Below are 22617 nucleotides of genomic sequence, written 5' to 3'. Positions count from 1 at the left end.
TTAACTGGTTGTTTATGCCTTCCATATAAAAATTAAAATATTAAACAGGACTGTTCTGACACTGATCCTCTGGCAGTCTAGTCATATTCACTTTTCCCAAACTTAACAATTTGTTGTTCATCATCACTGTGATGCTTCAGCCACAGTTCAGACTATCTTGTCACACATATGTGTGACCTATGTAATTAATTTGGTAAGATAATATAAAATATGTTAAATTTCAACCATTCTGAGTTCAAGTTCAGTTTTCAATTAAAATTCCCATTCAGTGGGCAAATGTATCAGGAAAGCAAATACATTAAAATCAAAGTGCAATGTATAAAAAATGAAATAGAAAAGAGTGGATAGAATATTATAAACAGATATTAGACAAAACAGTGATACATCTATATATGAGCTGAACTCCATCGTAAATATGAATACAGGAGTAATAAAAGGGGTTCACAGAGGGGAGATGAGTCTGGTCAAAGCCTGCAGATGCCTCAATCAGAAGAGATACATGCACAGGTAGGATCTGATTGAATCCCCACGCTGCCTGATTTGAAAGAGAAGGTCAGTCCCAAGTATCACATAGGGAGACTTATTCAACTTAATTCCCCTAAATAAAAGCCCCCAGACTTTCTTGTTTTTTACTTTTGCATTTTACTTGGCTTGGTGAAATCTTCTTTGGCCCAGATATCACATGTAGAAACCTGTGACAGTATTTCTGGCTTCACTGGGATATCCACATAGATTCTTGTTTTACTTGAGTGTTAGTCAATCCGCTTTTTGTATTGCCCAATATATAATGCACAGGTAGATCACACCCAGACAGTTCTGTCCTGTACCAGTTCCTCTAATTTGTTTGAACTGATGTATGAAATTACTGCTTCCATTATTATTTCAGTTAAAGATTGCCCCAGATCACCCTTTCCTTCTTTTGACTCTTCCTCTTTTGAAGCATAAGGAAATGTGGGAAGACTCTGGGTCCTTGAAATGAAGCTGATGTCTTGGACAGTTTCCATAGCACACAAGAAAAAAACAAGTAGGAGAGAGCTCTGAAGTGAGTACTGGAAGCAGTGAAAAAGGTGGTGTGATAAATGATCAGGAAGCCACTCTAATGCTTTCATTTAAAAATAGGCATGCAGTCTCTTGTGTGGTTGCAGAGTAAAACTTGAAAAGGTAATAGGAATGCACTCCAAAATCAAAAGATAAATAAGCAATACAAATTCGTTATGATTACAGGTTCAGTTTTATGGCATCTTGGAGCCTGACTCATGGTTTTCAACATCTGTAATGGATGGTACTAACAAAATAGGAAAGAGATTCATAAGGTGTAGCAGTCAAGTAAGGACCATAGTGCCTTTTGCAATGAAATTTAACTTCCTGCCTTTTTGTCCTGTGCAGAGTAGACATTTTCTTTATATTGTTCCATTTGACTTTGAAGAAATATACCTTGTTAACAACTTCACACTTAACTAAATGAATGTGGTTTATCTGTCTGAAACTTTATTTTAGATTTCTTCTTTATAATGGTAAGATATGAGCATGTATTTCTTAAGAGGCTTTTAAATTTACCTCTGGTAACTGCAATTCTTGTAGGTCTGATTGGGCTAAAGTAGAAATATGCATTGAAGTTGTGTGTATAACAGAGCAAGTAATTCTTAAACAATGGAAAATGTTGATCAGAGTCCTCAAAATTTCTGAAAACAGAAATGTAATGTAACGATATGTTATATTTAAACTTTGCTATACGGAATGGATTTTATAGGTCAGTAAAAATACAGAGAGAGTTCCTTAAATAGAAAACCAAATTATAAATACTATTTTTCAGTTCTAAAACATGTCACCTGGAACCTAGCCCTCTAACTAAATATATCCCTCCTAAAGACTGAGAAGACTGAGCAGTGTCCTTCTGAGATTGACCAACACTGGAGCTGATTTTGTGTAATTCCTCTATTATGTTATTGATGCAGAGGATGGGATGGAGCACACACTTCTCAAGTTTGTAGATGACACCAGGTTGTAGATGATTGGAGGCAGAGGGAGCTCAACAAGATTGGGTTGAAAGGACCTAACCTGGGGCCCTTCAGTGCAAGACGTTGACATAACGGCATGAGTCCAGCAGAGGGTTACCAAGACGGTTAAATGGTTTGGAGAACATTACGTACAAAATGTAGTTAAAAATTTAGTTTTGAAATACTGTATGTAAGAGAAGGCAAAACAGATGGTATTTGGTGACTCACTAGCATGAAGGTAAAGTGCAACTACCATATTGTGCTGTCATCTCTTCATCTCATGGGTGGCTTGTGCCATTCTCACGTCTGCAGGAGGGACAACGCAGAAGGGCACAGACAGTTCAGGATGTTTCTGGAGGGCATTGGTGATAATTTACAAACAACATAAGTGATAAGGAGCTCACAAACTGATGAAGGAGGGGCTAGTGGAGGGGTACTGAAAGCTGTCTGAACTGCGAGGCTCAGCGTGTGGTGATTAGTGGCACAAAGTCTAGCTGGAGATCGGACACTCAGGCATAAATACAGGGACTGGTACCGCTTAACCTTTTAATTAAGGATCAGGATGATGGGGCAGACTGTACCCTCTGCAAGTTTGCTGATGATACAAATCTGGGAGAAATGGCTGATAAACCAGGTGTGTGTGCTAGAGGGATCGTGATGTGCTGGAGAAGTGACAGAGAGGAATCTTATGCAGTTCAGCAAGGGGAAGCGCAAAGTCCTACTCACAGGGAGCAGTAACACCAGGCACCAGTTACATACTGGGGCTGACAAGGTGGAAAGCAGCTTTCCAAAAATGGCCTCAAGGGTCCTGGTGGGCAACAAGCTGACCATGAGCCAGCAATGTACCCTTGCAGCAAAAGAAGCCAACAGCTTCCTGGGCTGGCTGCATTAGGAGGAGTGTTGCCAAGAGGTTGAGGGAGGTGATCCTTCTTGTCTATTCATCACTTGTGAGGCCCCATCTGGAGTGTCGGTTCTGGGCGCTCTGGTACAACAGAGATATAGACTTACTGGAGCAAGTCTACAAGGATGATGAGCAAATGCTCATATGTGGTGAGGCTGATGAAGGTGGGATTATCTAGCCTGAAGAAGAGAAGGGTCAAGGGAAATCTTATCGATATTTATAAATGTCTGATGGCAGAGCATAAAGAAGAAACAGACTTTTCTCATTTGCACCCATTGAGAAGACAAGAGGCAATGGGCATAAACTGAAACACAGAAAATTCTATCTGAATATAAGAATTTTTTTTTTTTTTACTTTACTGTGAGAGTGGTTGAACACTGGAACAGGCTATCTAGAGATGTTGTATAGTCTTCATCCTGAGACACTCAGAACTGAGCACAGCCCTGGAAAATTTAGTTTTTCTGAGCCTGTTTTGAACAAGGGGGTTGGACTGAATGATCCTCATATGCTCCTTTCAACCTCATCTGTTCTGTGGTTTCTAATTGTTAAGCAAGATAAGCTAAATTGAACCTGAGTGGGAAGAAATGAAGGAATTTCAGGAATATTTGGGTATCTGAAATGTTGGCAAACTGATAATTTCCTGCTTTGTCCATGGTGAAAACCGCTGTATAAGAACTAAGTAAGGTTACTAGATTTACTATTTAATAGGAAACCTCAAAGATAATTCAAATTATTAAAGACTGAATATTTTACTTAACCACGTTAAAGAGTCAAAATTACTCGTTACTCAACTCCCTTTTCAGCTTAAAATTTGCAAAGTTTTAGTAGCATGAAATAGTAGAGCTTAAAAAAAACACAACACCTAAACAGATGGCAAGACAGGGAAGGAAAGCGCACAGTGAATTGAAGAAATGGAGGGACGTTACATTCTTATAACCCATATATAACTTGAGTTCTGTAAGAAGAGTAGAAATGAAAATGGTTTCATATTAATCAGCTATGACCAAACATGCAGTTTGCCAATTTTTATGCAAATCTGCATTTTGCCATTAATATTTTGCGATAGTGCAGGGAAGTAAATGAGTGAATTGTTCACTACTCTTGCATTCTGTGTTGTCATTTGGCAGATGAATCACAGAATTTTTAGGGTTGGAATGGATCTCTGGAGTTCACCTAGTCCAACTCCCCTGCCAAGGCAATGTCACCTGGAGCAGGTTACACACGAATGCATCCAGGTGGGTTTGGAATGTCTCCAGAGAAGAAGACTCCACGACCTCTGTGGACAGCCTGTTCCAGTGCTCTGCCACCCTCAGTGTAAAGAAGTTCTACCCCATCTTGAGGTGAAACGTTTTTTTTAGTTTATGCCCATTGCTCCTCATCCTGTCACTGGGTACCACTGAAGAGAGTCTTAGCATCCGTCTTTATGATATTTATATGCGTTAATGAGATCCCTTCTCAGTTTTCTCTTTTCCACATTAAACAGGCCCAGCTCCTACAGTTTCTCCTCATAAGATATGTTCCAGACCCTTAATCATCTTTGTGTCTATCTGCTGGACCATCTTCGGTAGCTCCTTGTCTTTTTTGTACTGGGGAGAGTAGAACTGGACACAGTACTCCAGATGTGGTCTCACTAGGGCCAAATAGAGGGGGAGGATCACCTCCCTCGACTTGCTGGCCATACTATTCCCATACACCCCAGGATACCATTGGCCCTCCTGGCCCCAAGGGCACACTGCTGGCTCATGGTCAGTCTGTCAATACTCTCTGGTCCTTGTCTGCAGAGCTGCTCCCTAGTAGGTCAGCCCCCAACTTGTACTGGTAGTTGGGGTTATTCCTCCCCAGTTGCAGGATCCTACACTTGCCTTTGTTGAAACTCATTAGGTTTCTCTATGCTCAATTCTCCACCCTATCAAGGGTAGATGGTGTCACAGCCTTCAGATGGCATCACTCCCTCCAGTTTCATATTGTCAGCAAACTTGCTGATGATCCCTTGCATTCTATCACTTTGTTCAGGTCACTGATAAGCAAGTTTAGTAAGACTGGACCCAGTATTGAAGCCTGGGGAGTGCTGCTGATTATAGGCCTCCAACTGGATTCTGCTCCACTGATCACGACTCTTTGAGCTCTACCATTCAGCCTTTTCTTGAACCATCTCGCTGTCCATTCATCTAACCCACATTTCCTGAGCTCACCTACAAGGATGTTGTGGGAGACAGTGACAAAAGCCTTGCTGAAGTCAAGGTAGCTAACATCCACTGCTCTCTCCTAATTGATCCATCCTGCAATGTGTCCATAGAAGGCTATCAGATTGGTCAAGGACGATTTCCCTTTGGTGAATCCATGTTGACTACTCCTGATGACCTTCTTTTCTTCTACATGCTTGGTAATGACCTCCAGAATGTTCTGTTCCATCACTGTCCAAGCATGGATGTAAGGCTGACCAGCTGGTAGTTTCCCAGGTCCTCTTTCTTGCCCTTTTTAAAAATGGGATCAACATTACCTTTCCTGTTCTCCATGATTTTTCAAAGATGATGGAGAGCAGTAGAGCAACAACATCTGCCATCTCCCTCAGCACCCGTGGGTTCATCCCATCAGGGCCAATGGATTTATGGGTGTTTAGTCTGCCTAGCTGATCTGTAACCCAGCCCTCTATGATCAGGGGGAAGTCTTCCTTTCTCTGGCCTTCTCTCTTACCTCTGAGGTCTGAGACTCCTGAGAGCTGTTCTCAGCAGTGAAGACTGGGGCAAAGAAGGTATTCAGTGATTTCATCTTTTCTGTGTCTTCCATTACCAAGATACTCATGTAATTCAGCAGCAGCTCCACATTTCCTCTAATCTTCCCTTTGCTGCTGATGTACATGTAGAAGCACTTGTTGTCCTTGATGTCCTTTGCCAGACTCAATTTCAAGTGGGCCTTGGCCTTTCTTGTTGCATCTCTGTGTACTCTGACAGTGTTCCTATAGCTCTCCTGCATGGCCCCTCCCTTTTCCCACATCCCATAAATTTCTTTCTTGCATTGATTTCTCTTAATAACAGGTGGATGAAAAGATCTCCCCAAAAAGAAAACTACTTGAGAAGAGATCTGTGTTTCAGCATGGTGTTAATTCCTCAGCCTCTAGAGAAGTATTTTTTTTGCTATTTTTACAAGTCACTCACTGAACATCTAAACATAACTGGAACCAGTCAGCAGTTGGGTTCATCTGTTATATTAAACCTGACTCAAATGTCAATCTATATGCAAGATTAACAGTGGTAGAATCGCAGTTACTCATCATGAGGCTCCAAATGTTTTTAGGGTGGAATTTGCAAGATACATCAGGAAGAAATGGTGGAAAAATCTTTATTATTTGAAAAAAAAGGGGGGGAAAAAAGGAAAGAACTTTTTTGGTTGTTATGAAAGAGTCTGCAGTCTGGAAGTTGTGGTTGTTTTAAATCTGAAAGAGTGTAATTTCAACATAAAGGGGGATCATTATTCTATATTTAATGTTTCTGGCAGTAATAACAGCAGTAGTAGTAGGAGTAGTAGTACTTGCAGTAGTAGTAGCAGCAGTAGTATATCCTCAAACAACATGCAGTCCTGAGGAGAAGCAACTTTCAAGTTCACCATGATCCTGAATCATCAAGATGGATACTGTTCAGTCCTCTACTTAGGGGAGCCCACAATGCAGGCATGTGTCAGTCTGCAAGAGGTGGCTTGGGTAAATAGCCCTGTGGGCTTTCTCACAGCCCAGGGAAGTCTACATAGTTACACAGTGCTTTGCATCTGGCACTGGTGGTACAATCTTCTGGTAGAATTCTCGGTGGGATCTGACACTCTTTTTCCATGAAGCACTGCAGGATGAGACCTTAATAGTGGGTTTACACAACAGGCCTGGTAGGAGCCTACATGGGCAGTGTTTGGAGAGTGAGACACAAAAAAAACCAAAATTGTCTCAAGGGAATTCTGAGAGTGTGACCAGAGCTTGAAAACACTGTCCTATCCAGTGAATATTCAGTCTGAAACATGAGTCTGTGGGAACAGTGGCTGCTTAATTTGTTTTCTGAAGACTCTCTATGGAATGGATCTGGTAGCTGACTTTTCGTGGTATCCTGTAGCTTCAAGTTGCTTTTGCAGTAGGACTTCCATAGCTATTGAAGTGAATTGTGTAGTTTAGAGTATTCCATTTTAAATCCTTCTGAAAGTCAGAAGCAGTCAGACTTGGGGCCAATCAGCTCTAAACATTTCTGCTGGAATCTAAAAATAAAGATGCAACATGTTCCTCCTATCTGACATCTGCACAGCAGTTCAGGACATGATCTGTAAATTTGCATTGATATTTTTTCTTTGGTGTTAGCTGGGGGATGGAATTAAAATTGAATATGATCACAATGAATTGGAGAAACAGCCTGGAAAAAATAAGTACAATTCAATACAGACAAGTTCAGGTTTCCAGCTTTAATAATTTCATTTAACATTCATTTAAATATAAAGAGTGTTTGAGAAATTGTCATATGAAGGACCTACTATTTTTTTTCTTTGCTTACCTCTTTTATGATTAATTTCTGGTACTTTTTCTCAGTTCTTCAATGTTGTGCAATTCATTCATTGAAGATGTGCATTTTTACCTGTTTTACCATGGATGAAGTCACATATTAACAGCTGGCAAATTCTGCCAGATGTCACTGAAATTGGTTTTTAGCTTCAGTGCTGGTGATTCTATCTCAGCTTCAGATACACAGGAGGTTTGTGATTGCTGTGCTGTTCTGTCCTGCTGCTTCTATATTCTCCATGCACAGGGTGATCTGTGGGGGAGCTGCCAAAAGAAGAGAAATGTCAGGGGTATAAATGTACTTGCTGCATCATACAGAACAAACAATCCAACCTTCCCTCTCCTTTCTCCTTGTGAAACAGCTAGGAAGAAGATCAAAACCTCTGGAACAGACCTTTCACCCTGTAGAACTTAGAAATATTAACTATAGTGGGTTTGTTCTATGCCAGGAGTAGTGAATTGTGGAAACCTCTGAAATCAGTTCATTTCCAGATCATTAAAAAAACCTTTCACAGTAGGGGGCTACACTTTTACCTGCTTAGAGGGTGATGATCTTTTCTGCACCTCCTCCTGTTCCTGTCACCTCTGACAGCAACCCCTGCATTCTTGCTCTGCTCATGACTTGACATCCTTAATTTCCACTCTATATGCTGAATTGTTCTGTGTAGTTCCTGCTTTCCTTCTCTACACCTTTTTTACACACACAGAGTGCCATTTCATCTTGTGCTTGTAATTAGCCAAATGATTATCGATAAGGTTCTATATTCTGTGCATAAAAATAATATCCAGAAATTAGCTTGCTACATTAACAGCCTCACTTCCCTGCAACAACCTGCTGAATCAGTCACTTCAAACAGTACTGGAAACATTGACTGCTGCACTATTCCTAAATGAAATACAAATCTACACACTTTATCTTCCCACAAAAATGGTAGTCTTAAATTATATTTTTGAACATGCTTTATTTTACTGTAGTTTACTTTGGGTAAATGGCTTTCAGACATAAATCACATTATTGTTCCTCCAGCCAGCCTTGCTGTAAGGTAGAGTTGTAACTGTTAGAAGATATGTCACTAAAATTAGAGGTGGAAGAAAACTGTTTTGCTGCAGTAGCGATGAGGTAGTATTCTCTTAGCTGAAGATATTCTGACAATACATTTTTGTGCTTACCACTCAGAAATATGGTTATTCAGATCCTTATACTTAATCATCTGATAGAAATTACATGCCGAAGTTGTACATGTAACAGACTGCGAAATGTTACCTCTTTGCTGCTAAAAGAAGATTCAGAGTTAACATTTGGCATAAAGATGACAAAGGAAGCGGCTGATCTTTCAATCAAAGGACATAGATAATTTTTGGCAGCAGGAGACTGATTCTGGATGATCATATGTTAGAGTTGTACCAGGAACTTAAAAATTTCTAGTCAGCCAAATAAGCAAATAAATAAAACTGATACCATTATGAATTCAACTTCAGGTACTTGACTTTAATTCTATAAAATATGAGATAAATTAAAACCAATAGATTAAACCAATGCCATTGGGAATGGCACATATGTGCTTTGCTGAAAAGAGGAAAATTGAGAAGGAATATTTGTGTGGAATACCAACAGAAAGTAGAGTTATCACACAGAGTTAATCCTACGAGCTACTACACACATTTCACACAGCGGCAGTCCTGCAGGGATTCAAACAGACAAAAGTGGCATCTCTGCTTTTGTGGTAAGTTTTCACATCTCAAAGGTTTCTCTCAAGAAAATAAAGTAGCATCGTTGTTGTTTAGAAGCCTGTGTGATCTTTGACCTGTGTAGTAATAAAGCATGTAGTCTAGCCTCTGATAAGAAAAGAAAAAAAAAGAATGGTAATTTTAACGAATGCAGCATGGTGTCAGAAAGAATATAAAATATATACAACCTTAGACTTTGAAACTTCCATTTCAATCTTCTTGGCAGATTGGGAAGGCTTATGTTTTTCCAAGCTCCCTGATTTGTGTATATTTAATAGCACACTACTATGAGAAGGTTATCAAACCTGATGTTGTACTTATTTTTTTCTTGCCTTTGCAAGTGGTAAATTTGGGATGGAGGAATGGGAAAGCAAATGAATGGGTCTTTCTGCAATCTGAAAGAATGTTGCCTACTAGCCATTTGAACCCTTTGAGGCAAAAATGTTCCCTTACCAGACAGAATCTGATCTCCATGGTCTATTGAGCATATAGATCCATCAAACAATTTCTTTTTATTTATTGTGAAAGGTACTAGATATTTCTGATTTAAGTCTGTACTCTAAATCTATATGCTGACTCTGGTATGCCGAGAATAGGTGTTATCCATGCAATACATTAGCACAAAGCAGACAACATAGCTTGTCAATCACACTGATATGCATGTTAATCACTACTTTCCTAGATTCCTTGTCATCCACAAGAAATGTCTTGATGGCATTGGGACCAGCGGCATCAACACCAGTACAACATCCAACTCAACATGCTGTCAAAAACCCTTCTCATCTTCCTGCAGCTCTTGCTCCAAACACTCCTTCCCCTTCCCCCCACACAACAAGATCCTGATGTGAGATCACAGGACAAGACCAGGCATCTGCGCATCAGGTCAAGAGGAGATGTAGGAGAGGCATCAGGTACGAACAACCCTCCTGCAATAAATCCCCCTTTTTACAACTGATATTTTTGTGTGCCACGTTCATCGCAGACAGATTAGCTGCCATGACTGAACAGACTCCAAGCATATCTGAGCTGTACCTGGGAGGTGGTCGGATCCACCAGGAAAGAGACTCCAGGCTTCAGATCTTGCACTTCACTACTCCAAGCAGAGGCCAGATGCAGCAGTTAATGTGATGGTACAGAGGGGGTTTTCCTGTTCCGCTGGCACAGAGATGAACAGCGACTATATTGCTTCCAGAGACTGATGTGTCACAGTAGGGCACAAGGTGCAGTTGCCTTCTGCTCTACTTCACAATTGCTTTAAACACCCTTGTAATCATCCACTCCTCAGGACTCTTTCACGTCTATTGACTACTACATTTCCTTACTTTCTTTCTTTCTCCAAAATAAGCCTTTGAGTCCATCTGTATGTAGGCTGCATCCTTTGGAAAAAAAAAGTATCCAAGAGGTGTCATTTGAATATTTTTTTCTTATTTAATCAAAGCAACAACTTAACTCAGTGAAGCATAATTTAATAACAAGTTACATTCTGTAGTGTTTTTGATCCAGCTGTCTGAAAACACTTTAAAACATTAGTGCATTAAATTTAACACTGCCCCTCTTGTGAAGTAGGTAGGTATTATAGCCTTAATTTTACAGATGACAAAACACAGGCACAAAGAATTTAAATGCCTTGCCCAAGGTCAAATCAGAGATTCCTGCTAGTACTAAAAAACTGTGAAGAGGAAGGAAGAGTTTCCATTAGCTCTGCAGAAATCTATCCAGCTGCTAGATTTTTATGGAAGAAAATGTGTACATCTATATACATTACAAATATATTGGTCTATCTTCATATCCGTAACATGACACTCTCATAAATGCCTTCATAATCAACATACTTTTGAGACAGTGCATCAGAGTGAGTAGACCAAAGATAATATTTTGACCAGCAGGTGTGTTAATTTTTTCAATACTATAACCTCAGTATGTCTAGCATTATAATTTTTTCCTTGTTTCTTTAATACAGTTGGTTTTTTTGAGAAATAAATGCACTGAGTAAATAAGCGTGTAACTGTTGCCATGGCTGATACAGGTTCATACAAGTCTCTAGGACTACAGTCTCTGGAGAGGAACACAAAACCAGTTCTTGGTCATTCTTGGGGTGGTGTTAAAAGAAAAACAGACCATAGGAATGTACAAGTTTGAGACAAAGGCTTGATTACAAAGACTTCCATAGCTTATGGGGGTTTGCACTAAGGAAGAAGAAGGTCTGGAGTGCTGTTAGGGGCTGATTTGCAAGGACAGGGATCTCTGACACATGCCTAGGTAGGTCTGGAAATGTTAGCCAGAGTAGAGGATGTGTAAATTAATTTTTTTTCTTCTTAACTTTCTGATGTATCATGCCAGTCAAGCAAAAGCCATGCCCTGGGTCTCACGATTTTCTTTGTGGCTCTGGAAAAATCATTCTCTTCTCTTCAGCTGTTCCATCTTGTTACATGAATGCGTATATTCTAGAAGCACTTGTATATTTTTTATTTCCTTCCCTCCTTTTCCTGTAATCAGTTTCTGCCAGCCTCTTCCAGAAGTGTACATTTGCTTGTCAGTTTGCCCAGCTTAATCTATGTAAATACATACAAATGCTTTTATCTCTATTCTCTTTCCCTTCTCACTTATTTCTTCTGAGGTTCTTTGCATCTACTTTGATTTGTGTTGCATACAGCTCTGTACATCTTTGCTGCTACCTGATACCTGCAAATTTCATGCCTTTCAAGCAGTGCCTGTTGCACTCATTTAACCCTGTAGAGAGGTTTGTGCTCTTTCTAGGGATCAAGCAGATCAAGTAGTACTTTTTCAAGTAAAAAAGTCCCACTAGATTGATTTTCCCTTATTCTCTGTGGAGAAGAGGAACAGAACAACATAATACTCAAATAGAAAATATGGTCTCGCTGCATATGGAGCAATCACAGTTTTTGCTTCCCAGCTGTGAGCAGTGAACTCCCAGACCCTAAAACCAAAAGGCAGAGGCTCTGTTTCTGTCTGGAAAAGTCCAAGCTGTGGAATAGCAGAGGTGAGGGAGACATGATCCCAAGTGAGGACCTAGGATAAATTTCTAGTTATCATTCACTCTCGTTTCACGTATTTTTTCATACCTGTTCCCATTTGCTGCTCTATCATATGATGCTCCACAAATGTCATTTGTCCTCTGTTCTCGAGTTGTGTAAAAAGACCATAGGCCAGGGCCTCCTTCCCTGAACCTTTCTTCCTTCCCAGCCCTTAATCCCTGGCAGAACAGGAGAAACAGACCTTCCTGCTCTGTCCATGTAGCTCAGGAACGCTCTGTCCCCAAAAAAACTTTATTTGAGGGATTGCTTTTTGTTGCTGCTCCTGAACAGCACTTCACAGTGTCTTGGACTTAGGGTAGCACATCCTCGTGGTGTTACTGATGAATGGACAGTGAGAAACTCTGGTTGAAACAAAGCAAAATGAAAACCTCCTGAAACCAGCGAGAAAGAAAAAAGAAGTCACCTGTGCCTTTCCTCTTGCCTTAGTGTTCACTTCCTACTGAAAGTTGATGTTTTATGTAGACAAATCCATGACATTAGTGTGACTTGCTGTGCTAGCTGATGAGGGAGGAACTGAAGCCCCAAGCCCAAGGTGTTGGGTTTTTCTTTGATATGAAACAGCAAAGAATTTTTTATTATCTAATCTGCCTATATTGGCCTTATCCATATCAATATTTATATAAACATCTAGACAACAAAGGATGCTTCTCTTCCTCAAGAACTAGTTTTAGCATGGAAAGTCATGGAAAGTGCTATCTAAATGAAAGATACAGAGGTTTGCCAGATACCTGCTTATAAGGTCCAGGTGTTTCTTTACCCATAATGGGTAAAGTATAATGGGTAGTAGATATGGCAGGCAGAGGCTTATGCAGAGTCATTTGATACATTGCTCTCATGAACTTTTTTTGTCATTTATAATGTACTTAATGGTTTATTGTCTTCTCACTAATATATTGATACATCAGAAAATGTAATAATAGGATGGTATATATACCATATATGTGTACTGTATTGTAGCATTTATTATAAAATAAAATAATAGTAATATAAAATAACAGTGTCAGAGATGTCTTCAGACCTTTGAGGAACTTGTTTAGAGTGTTTATTCTTCTGGATGTGCATGTGAGCACAGAAAGATGGTTCAAAGTTGGTTACAATTCTATTTTTGACCAGAACTAGGTTTATTGTTGTTATAATGCTGCATTTTGAAGCAGATATGGTCTCCAAAATGTTGTAATTTTAAAGACAGGTATTACAAAGCCAAAGTAGGAGTTTATTTACCACTAAGGGGAAATTCCTAATTTCTCAGTTCCTCAGGGGTGTACTGATGATGGAAGGTTGATGGGAAGGACATGGATTATCCATTGTTTGTCAGGAAGGATGTATTGTCGAGACCAAAACCTCATGAAAACACAAGTCAAGTGTGACAGTGCCAGCAGCATCCAAAATTGTCTACGTTGTTGTGTACTCTTAAAAGTGAAAATCTTTCCAGGAATTCTTTATGCCTATTCCTGCCCTTGGGGGCAGTAGGGTTCTCCTTTGCAGTTTCCTTTCACAGCTTCCTTCAGGTCTATTTTAAAGGTTGAACCTGGATCTTTTGGCATCAGAAGTATAAGCTCATGAGTTGTTAGAAGAGCAATTACATCAGCAGGTTGCAGTGCTGGGTTCTTGCAACAATTCATATGCCAGCAATAGAAAAACTGTCCATTATCTTTCTATTTTAGGAATGTCCAGGATGTCTTTTTTGAGAATGTAGGTTTTGATTTTGATCGGAGAATATTTTCTGAGTGGTTTTAAAATTGAAGTCTTTTCAGTCAAGCTCTGTGCCAAAGGGAAATCTTTTTTCCAGTTGCTCTCTGCTGTTTTGGCAGCAAATTCAGTGAGAGCAAGGTATACCGTGGGCAGAAGTCGTCCTTTCAGTAGTTGTTTGCTGGTTGCTACCTGGATTGCAGAGATCTAAGCCCAGACACACAGATGATACAGAACTAGAGCTGTTTTCCAACATTTTTTTCATCCTGCTATTTAGGTTTAATGCAACCAAGAAAGATGAATTCTTTAATGAAGTGGAAATAATAATAAAACTTAGATCAAGGGTTTTAGTAGACAACAGAAGAGTGTCTTGAACAGACATTGTAGCATAATGAAACCTCACAGATCCATTATGTCCTATGCTCTGTTCTCAAGGTGTAAGTTACTAAACAATGATAACAGTCTTTGTGCTGGGTTTTTTGTTTTGTTTTGTTGGTTTTTTTTTTCAGATTTAACTGGTAATAATAATTTCATTGCTTGTTATCAGATTATGTCATAATTCGTATTTGTGTAGTCTGTTATAGTCCATGTATGCATTTGCTTTCAAGATCCAGGATTTAAAACACAAAATTTTAAATTTGTCTGGGAAATAAGAAATGCAGAATGACATACCAGGTTTGACAATTAGGAGAATACTGTCAGAAAATTAAATAACAATAATTTCAAAGACAATAGGAGACATGATCCAAAGTATTTCCCCCTTCTTTTAAAAAGACTGATGATCCTGGGTAGGAAACCATGTAAAAAGAATCTTTGTATGAAGGAATTTGTTCCACATAACTATATTTTACTTTTCCCCTGACAAGTTCTTTGAAGATGACTATTTTAATGGCTGTTGAAAATATATTGAAGATCTGGAAGATAATCAGCATTAAAAACCTTGCGTCCTCTGTACTTTTGTAGGATTGTCAAATACAATCCTAATTTGCCACAGGCATTGTATATTTATCAAAAACGACATTTTCCCATTTTCCTCCAAGCAGATGTCTCATCTGTGCAAAGAAAGCTAAATTAGAGAACAAAGACTGTATGCATTGCCTTAGTGCTCTGCAATTGCAGTATTTCTGAATTTTCTGAAAGTGAAGACCTGAAACAGACTCTTCCAATTCCTACTTGTGTGGCAAAAGTTTTTAACTGAAGTAACATGAATTGCCTGCATAATTCTCAGATTGAGTACTTCGTCTGTGCATGTATGTGTAGGCATATACATATATGTATATGCACACATATATATGCTTACAAACTTCCCACATGGTTGACAGTAATTTTCCTCCCCAAAAGCCACATTTGCTAGTTATAGAATGGGTTAAGTTTATGTTATAGCCTATTTATGTCCTTTATTATTAAAACCAGATCTAATATATATTCAGCTTGATCATTTTATCCTGGACATTTGCTTTACCAATTTGATACAGATACACTTTTTTGAGCTACACTAAACAAAGTCTTATGCCTGCACAAGAGGAATTAGTGAGATTAGAGTCTGTGAGCACTCTCCAGGGCCATACTTTGGGTCACAATGCCTTATAAAATCAATAATAGTGAGAACTTTAACATCAATTTAAGCTGATGCATCATTCCAACAAGCAAAACCTTTTGGATTTTGACCCAGTAAGTATTGCCAGCAGATTATGAATGGTTAACAACTCCTGGAAAATCCATTCATCTGCCTGGGAAGAGTTTGCCAAAAGTGCTTATAGTCAGATTAGCCTCTTGCATGGATGGCTAGGTGTGAACAAGGGGCTTAATGCTAATCTATAGGTCATACATCAGAGCTAAGAGGTGCAAATACAAGACCTTATTTTCCTCTTTCCTAACCAATTTTATGTTGTAGCACATCAGGCGTGTGTGTGAAAGGAATACTAGGAGTGTTGATAATTAGTTTTTTCTTTGGATATCTCCAAGTCAATAACATCAAAATTGATCAGAAACTTTAATTTCTTGGTAAAACTGTGAGTAGTGCATAAGCACTTTGCAGAATCAAGAACTCACTATTTTGGTTTTCATACATTCATTTGAAATGCTTTATTTACTTCCAAAGGATTAATCTTAATAGCTTTAAAAATGAAAGCCTAAAACTAGCCAGAATTGTTGGTTTAGGACCTACAACAGGGAATTAGTGGCTTCCCACTCACTAATGAGTGGATTTTTTTTTAAGCTGTTTATTTATGAGCACTGTTGAATACAAATTCTTTTTAAACAAGTAATTTTAGGGAACCTGCTCTGCTTGACTTAAAAAAATTTCCAACAACCATATTAACAAAATGCCATTTGCCCAAATGGCCACATAACTTCATCTTGTGTTAAAAATGCAGCGTGCAGAAATAAAAGCATCTAGATTATTAGTAACTATAGACTTCTGAAAAGTTACCTCTTTTCTTAGCATCAGGTACTTTTTGGGCAACTTGAGATGCAAGTATATATTATCATGCACTTTAATTATGTATACAATACTAAATGAACATTCCAGAAAATTCATATTTAAGGTGGTTAGTAAAGCGATTTACTGATATTGAAGACTACATGCCTTAAGAATCCTTTGGGTGGGGGGAAGATTCACTTTCTGGGGTAGCAAAAGTGCTCCTCTGTAAAAGCTTTCTCTATTACATCTGTGTTATTTCTTGTTCTTCAATAAAAGAAATTTGAACAGAATAAAACCAACAGATCATATTTTAACATATGAGTACAGAAGTAAATTTTTTTGTTTGTGTCTGGGCTATTGGGAACTGAGTAGTAGTACTTTTACTCTAGGGTTTTCTTCCAAATTTCCTATTTTGAATCCACACTGTGTAAGAGAAAACTATTTAGCCAAGCTTAAGATATTTTTTGTTGTTGTTGTTCTTCCATGACCTCAGGTTTTGTTTTAATTTTTTTTTGTTGCTATTATGAAATGAATTTTTGTTTTTCATGTAATATTTTCACCTTCTCAACTTTGTGCTTTTTTACCTGTTCCTGTTTTTCTGCTTTTATGTCTTTGATCATGATGTTCTTTTCTATCATCTCCATTCTTGTGCTGCAACACCGGGGGATGCTGTTTGTGGTGTACAGCGTGCTTAGATCAGCGTTTCTGGGTAGCTCTGGGTGGCATGGATGCTCCAAACTAAAGCAGGAGTCTGAGCAGCCACAGGTGACCCTGGAGCAATGACAGATGACCTCAGTGATGCCAAACCCAGAGCAGCCAGCCACTTTTGTTGCCCCTTTTGTGGATGCACTTTTGTTCTGGGCTGGGATTCTTAAGTAAGGGCTTGCCAGTATCTTCTTTCTTTACATACCTAATGATCCTGAAAAACAAATTACTTTTTACCAGCAAGTAGAACTGCACAGCTTTGGCCATCTGCTGCTGCTTAGCAGGAGAGCGATTCTGGTCCTGGAACTGCATACCAGAAAGGTCAACTAGTTTTAGTTGCTCAGATTAGTCCATTGACAGATTGATCTATAATTGTTTTCTACTGTAACAAATTAAAACTCATGTAGAGTGGGTGATGATTTGCTCCATTATGTAAGATTGAGGTGGGATCATTTACTCCATTCCTGTTCTGTACTAGAATTGCCCATTAGATTAATTTGTGGAAAAAAATTACACTGTGATAAAATGTAGCATTAAGTGGGTTGTAGTCCATCTCCCACATCATCCAAGTGTTTGTCTCATTTTGCATTTTTGAAGTGACATGTGCAATATAAAAGCGTTCTGATTGGTGTTTTTGTTAAAATATGCATACATATGCACATGCAGAAGAGTTGATCCTTGTTTGTCACTGGCAAGAGTGTATCTTGGGGAGATAAGGCTCTAGATGATTACAGAAGATATTTAGAATAATTATATATATATAACATATTAGTAATGTATTATATATATACTATGTAAATATTTTTTTAAAGTTTTAATTAGTACATGGTGCCAAAAGTATTGAAAGATGTTGCTGCCTACAGGGAATGTTAAGCTCGTCATTGAAATAATTTTAATTAAAATTACAGTATTTGAAAAATAAATATATAGGAATGTAGGGGAAAGGAGCCATTTACATGCAACATGAAACTGTGCAAGTGTCTGCAAATCTAGCATTGATTTTTTTTTCCTTGTTTGTTCCTTGGCAGCTTCCAGCTGAACTGTTCTGCATCAGACTCCACCATTACGTCTGTCAGCTTCAGTGCAACATGGTTTTAGAACTTTTTGTTATTTCAGCAGTGAAGCAGAGCTAGCACTTTACTGGCCAAATAGTAATTTTAAAAAAGCCCCCAAAATTTAATTGAGATATTTTCTGTATCCATGGTAATGATGCTCAGTAAGACAAGAAGTCTCTATTACGTCATCGTTAGTGACAGCTCACGACTGCTTACGCAGTTGTGAGTCGCCTGATACATACAGAATCAGCTCCCTCTCCTAGCATCACTTTTTGCTAAGTTTTACTGTGCTCTCATACAACAGTTGGCTCCTTCAAAATTTCTTTTCTGGATCTTAAATGCAGTGGTACTGGGAAGAAAAAAAATACAGAAATTATAAAAAAGTGTCAATCGGGTGTGGATATGGTTCCTTCAGATCCCTTGAAATGGTGACCTTTCTGGATTTCCCAAGATGAAAGATTCTTTCCTTCTTCCCCTCAAAAGAGTATATTCATGTGTATTATCAACACTTCAGATGTACTACAACACGAGAACCTGTAGATAGCCTGGACCTTCAAGTATTTCATAGAGAGGCTATGTGAGCTGGAAAAGAAGCAGAAAGTTCAGGAGGAGTGGGGGAGATGGCAATATTAGCCAGAAACAATTCTGAAATATACTTTCTTCAACTTCTAGTTCTGCTGGCATGAAGGCTTTTGTTGTGCGCTTACGTTCATTTTTTTTGTTTTAGAGGGTAGCACGTTGGTAATATATGTAAAAACGATGGATCTTTTCCTTGCTTCTCCAGAGACAGTGCACATTCTTCTTAATATTTTTTAGCCTTTTTTATAAACAGCAAATGTATACTGTTTGGATTTATACCAGTAGGTTGTTCTGTTGTCTCGTTTTGGTTTAAAATCTGAATAGCATATAGATGGCAAAACCATGATGCACCCAGAATGAAATGTAATTCCTGTCTCCTCCACACACACATTTAAAAGATGAATGAACATTAAAACAGTTGAAGGTAGAAAGCACAAATAAGAACAGACTTTAATTGTGTGAGTAGACCCACCTATGTAAATCTCTGAATCAGTTTTTACAGAAAGTAGTACTATTGAAAGCTATAAATATTTTTTAATTCTTTCTGAATGATGATCAGTGTGAAGAGATGTCTAACTCCAGTTTCACTTCAGAAAAATTTTATTCAATTTTAATTTTAAACAGAGTTATTAAAATTAGACAGTGCTTACATTTCAAAATACATCTTTAGGGTTGGTCAAAGGTAAGGTACATTTATATTTCAGGTGTAACTTCTAGTCAAGCTCTATAAACACCTGTTATGGATTTAAATATTCTCTTGTGTCCCTTCCTATCTTTGCACCCTTAGACGAAAAAGTCATCTTGTCTAACTTCCTGCTCCAAGTAGTGCTCCTGCCCAAGCTCCAGAGAGTCAGCCATGGCTCAGTTGGCCAAACCTCAGACACCTTCAGGGTACAGACTTCAACCACACTGGGCTGTCTGCCCCAGTGCTGTTCTAGCGAAAATGTTATTCTTGGTGTCCTGACGAATCTCCCGGGATTAGCTATTTTATTGCCCACTGTTATGTCCCACTGCCAGGCCTTTCATCTTCGTAGCCCCTTTTCAGGTACTGTTATGTTGTCACTCAGCCAGGCTCAACAAGCCCAGCTCCCTCAGTCTCTCTGTACTGGGCTGTGCGCTTCAGGCTTCTGACCAACCTGGTAACTGGACTTTTGCTGGACAATCAAAGCTAGATAGAGTATTCAAGACATAGTGCCAAATAGAAAAGAATAATATCTTCCCTCTTATAGTCTAATTACATCTAGTTATATTACAGGCTAATTGCATCATGTCATAGTGTTTGAGAAAAAATATTTGAGAAATATGGTAAGATCATTTTCTAAAATAATGCTGTTCTTACAAGTTCCACCAAAAATAGGGTATGCTTTCAAGATGTCTTGCCAACATAAACAATACATGGAGCTGAGAAATCAATTCGTGAGCCTTATCACACTGATAAGAAATGACTTCAAGATGCAAGGCCTATTTTTCTCAAACTTAAGACGAAGTTTGATCTTGATTAAGTTGCATAAGCAAGGTAACATGGATGATGATTGTGGGCTAATTTCATCTTTCATGCTTTCTGGCAATAGATTCAAAAGACAAGTATCCCCCACATACACATATCTTGCACTGCTGTTTGAAGGGAGGACAGCACAGGAGAGATCTATGAGTGTAGAATGCCTTCCATCTCTCCTGAAAGAGACTTTGTTAGTTTTCACAAAGGTATTGAAGATGATATGAGTGATTTGCTTCACTTCTACTTCTGACATCCATTTTTAGTTGTCTACCTAAATGGGAATATTATTTAAAAAATGTGTTTTAAAGCAGATATTAATTACTCAAAAATAGTAACTTAAGACTCATCTTAAGTCTATATAGTACATATTATAATTTTTAAGAATATTAAGAAAAGAGATGCATCCTCTCACAAACTTTGTAAGTTGTGTAAGCTTCTATATGTAATTTGTATTTGAGCATAATATCTTCTATAATTGCTTTTAATGTTTTATTTTCTTTGTCCTTTGTCCAGTTTGACATTTGCAACAGCTCTAATTTTAATAAAAAAGTGGAAACATATTTCCTGTTTTAATTGCTTTCTCTTTCAATTCAACTTTAAAGGATATTGGTTTCCTTTAGAAACGTATTTGTTGTGAGCAACTATGTCAGAACTGGGGTTTATTGAAATACAACTTGACATAAAGAGCATAAAGGTCAAATATGCTCGTAAGTACAAAATAGTTTAGGACTTGGTTTCCAAACGCTTATTTTTTTCTGTTATCATAGCAAGAAGGCTGCTGAAAAGAGTAGGTTTTCATTTGATGTAGCTTTAGTACCAAAAAGATGTCCCTATCCCAGAAATCTTGTTCCCTTGGTACAAGATGTATGATAGTAGTGGCATGTGGCCAACGTGCTAGAAAAGCACATGCAATTAGTGTAAGAAGACATGTTAGACAGATTGACAGGTGCATAAGGATTTGTAAGTGTCCTGCTGGGATAGATTTAAAGGAAGTATTTGAAAGAGCGTATTTTTGTGCACAGACATTTTTCTGTAACATAATGTGCGGACGTATTAAGTGTTTTGTAGGGAAAATGACACTCTTGCTGACGGGGAGAAAACAAGACTTGATGCATTAACTGTGTATTGGATTATTTAGGGACTTATAAACAGGAGCTAGCCATAATAATATAAAAATATAATCACAGAGTTGATGAGAGGAGGGTGAGTGGAGAAATCATACTTTAGACTTTCTTTTACCCTTTGGATTTGAAGAAAAAAATTAAAAATTCCACTATTAAAGGGAAAAATCTCCCCCCATACACATAAAAAAATGTAATTTTCTGGGAAAAAATTTTTCTTTTTACATTATTGAAATTTTATTCATCTATGTGACAGAATATTTTGTCAATCTCACATCCTGCAAAAATCAGTGTGACATAAAATCTTGCATGCAGAAAGAAATAACCAAATGGCCAAACATAATCAAGAGTTTGTTTAAAAAGAAGTGAAGAAGACTGAGTTTAGAGTAATGAGTAGAACAAACTGTACAGTAAGGAAATGCCAGAAATATTAAAATTAAGAGTTGGAGAAGAAGAGATGAAGGGATAAATTAAGGCTAAGTTTATGCATCAGGTGGATGAGGTGGAAGGGTCAATAAAGGAAAACAACTATCTCAGTTGCACTGACAGACTGTAAAAGTAATATGAAAGACAGGGATGGGAATAAAACCTGACAGGAGGCATGGCCGATGGCATATTTCGTTGAGTGCTGGGGGATTATTTTAGTTATTTTGTTGATTTTTTTATCTCCTTCCTTTAATTAGAAGGACTTGTTTAGGTCAGCCCTAGATGGCATTGGGAGGCTGCTCCTGTTGGGTTAGGTTAACAGAGGTCTGCCTAGAGGGAAGGTGGCAGCAAAAGGCAAGGAGCCTGTGGAGCAGCAAGAGCATTGGGGAGGTGGTGGGGGAGTGTAGGACAAATGCACTAGTTACACAACTGACAAAAAAATTTTCTTGGAGGCAGAGAAGGCTGGGCACAGTTTGCTGCATCTCAGAAGGTCACTCACTTGGCCAAAAGTGGGTTGTGAAGCAAGGATATGCCTTTGTTTGCTGTTATGAGAATAATAAATTTGAAGCAGACCCAGAAGTCATCTCTCTCAATGATCTTGATGATTTCCAGTGATTGAGGGCATCTATGTCAGGTTGTCATTCCTCTCCTGAATGCAACTCTACAATGAGTATGTAGTATTAACACTTCCAATGCCATGAAAATGAAATTATTTTAAGCATGGAGTTAGAAAGTTGTGTCTATCATCCCTTTCTCTGCCATATAAAATGATTCAGTCTTTGAATGCTTCATATAAATTCTACCTGTAAAATGTAGCAGTCCTTGTAGCTAATTGTAGGGCTAATCTTCCCCTTCCCCTGCTCCAAAAGACAGACAATGCAGCACAATTGGATGAATTTTAATATGCCAGCC

At 38.4% G+C, this 22617-nt stretch overlaps 1 protein-coding gene and 1 long non-coding RNA gene across 3 annotated transcripts in view; one reads left to right on the top strand and one right to left on the bottom strand.

Moving 5' to 3' along the window:
• GABBR2 (gamma-aminobutyric acid type B receptor subunit 2) overlaps window positions 1-22617 on the top strand; it is a 474253-nt gene that overhangs the window by 26037 nt on the left and 425599 nt on the right. The gene's annotated exons all lie outside the window — the stretch shown is intronic.
• Window positions 7586-10342, bottom strand: LOC127482493 (uncharacterized). Its single transcript, XR_007908634.1, has 3 exons — window positions 10187-10342; window positions 7961-8192; window positions 7586-7690 (listed from the first exon to the last, which is right to left on the bottom strand). It is a non-coding gene; the product is annotated as an uncharacterized LOC127482493 (long non-coding RNA).

The sequence above is a fragment of the Manacus candei genome, unplaced genomic scaffold, assembly GCF_025592945.1.
Source record: "Manacus candei isolate 608988 ecotype Guabito, Panama unplaced genomic scaffold, ASM2559294v1 h1tg000088l, whole genome shotgun sequence".
Classification (NCBI taxonomy): domain Eukaryota; kingdom Metazoa; phylum Chordata; class Aves; order Passeriformes; family Pipridae; genus Manacus; species Manacus candei.
The sequence above is the reverse complement of the archived record's forward strand: the minus strand, read 5'-3'. Positions and strand labels throughout refer to the sequence as shown.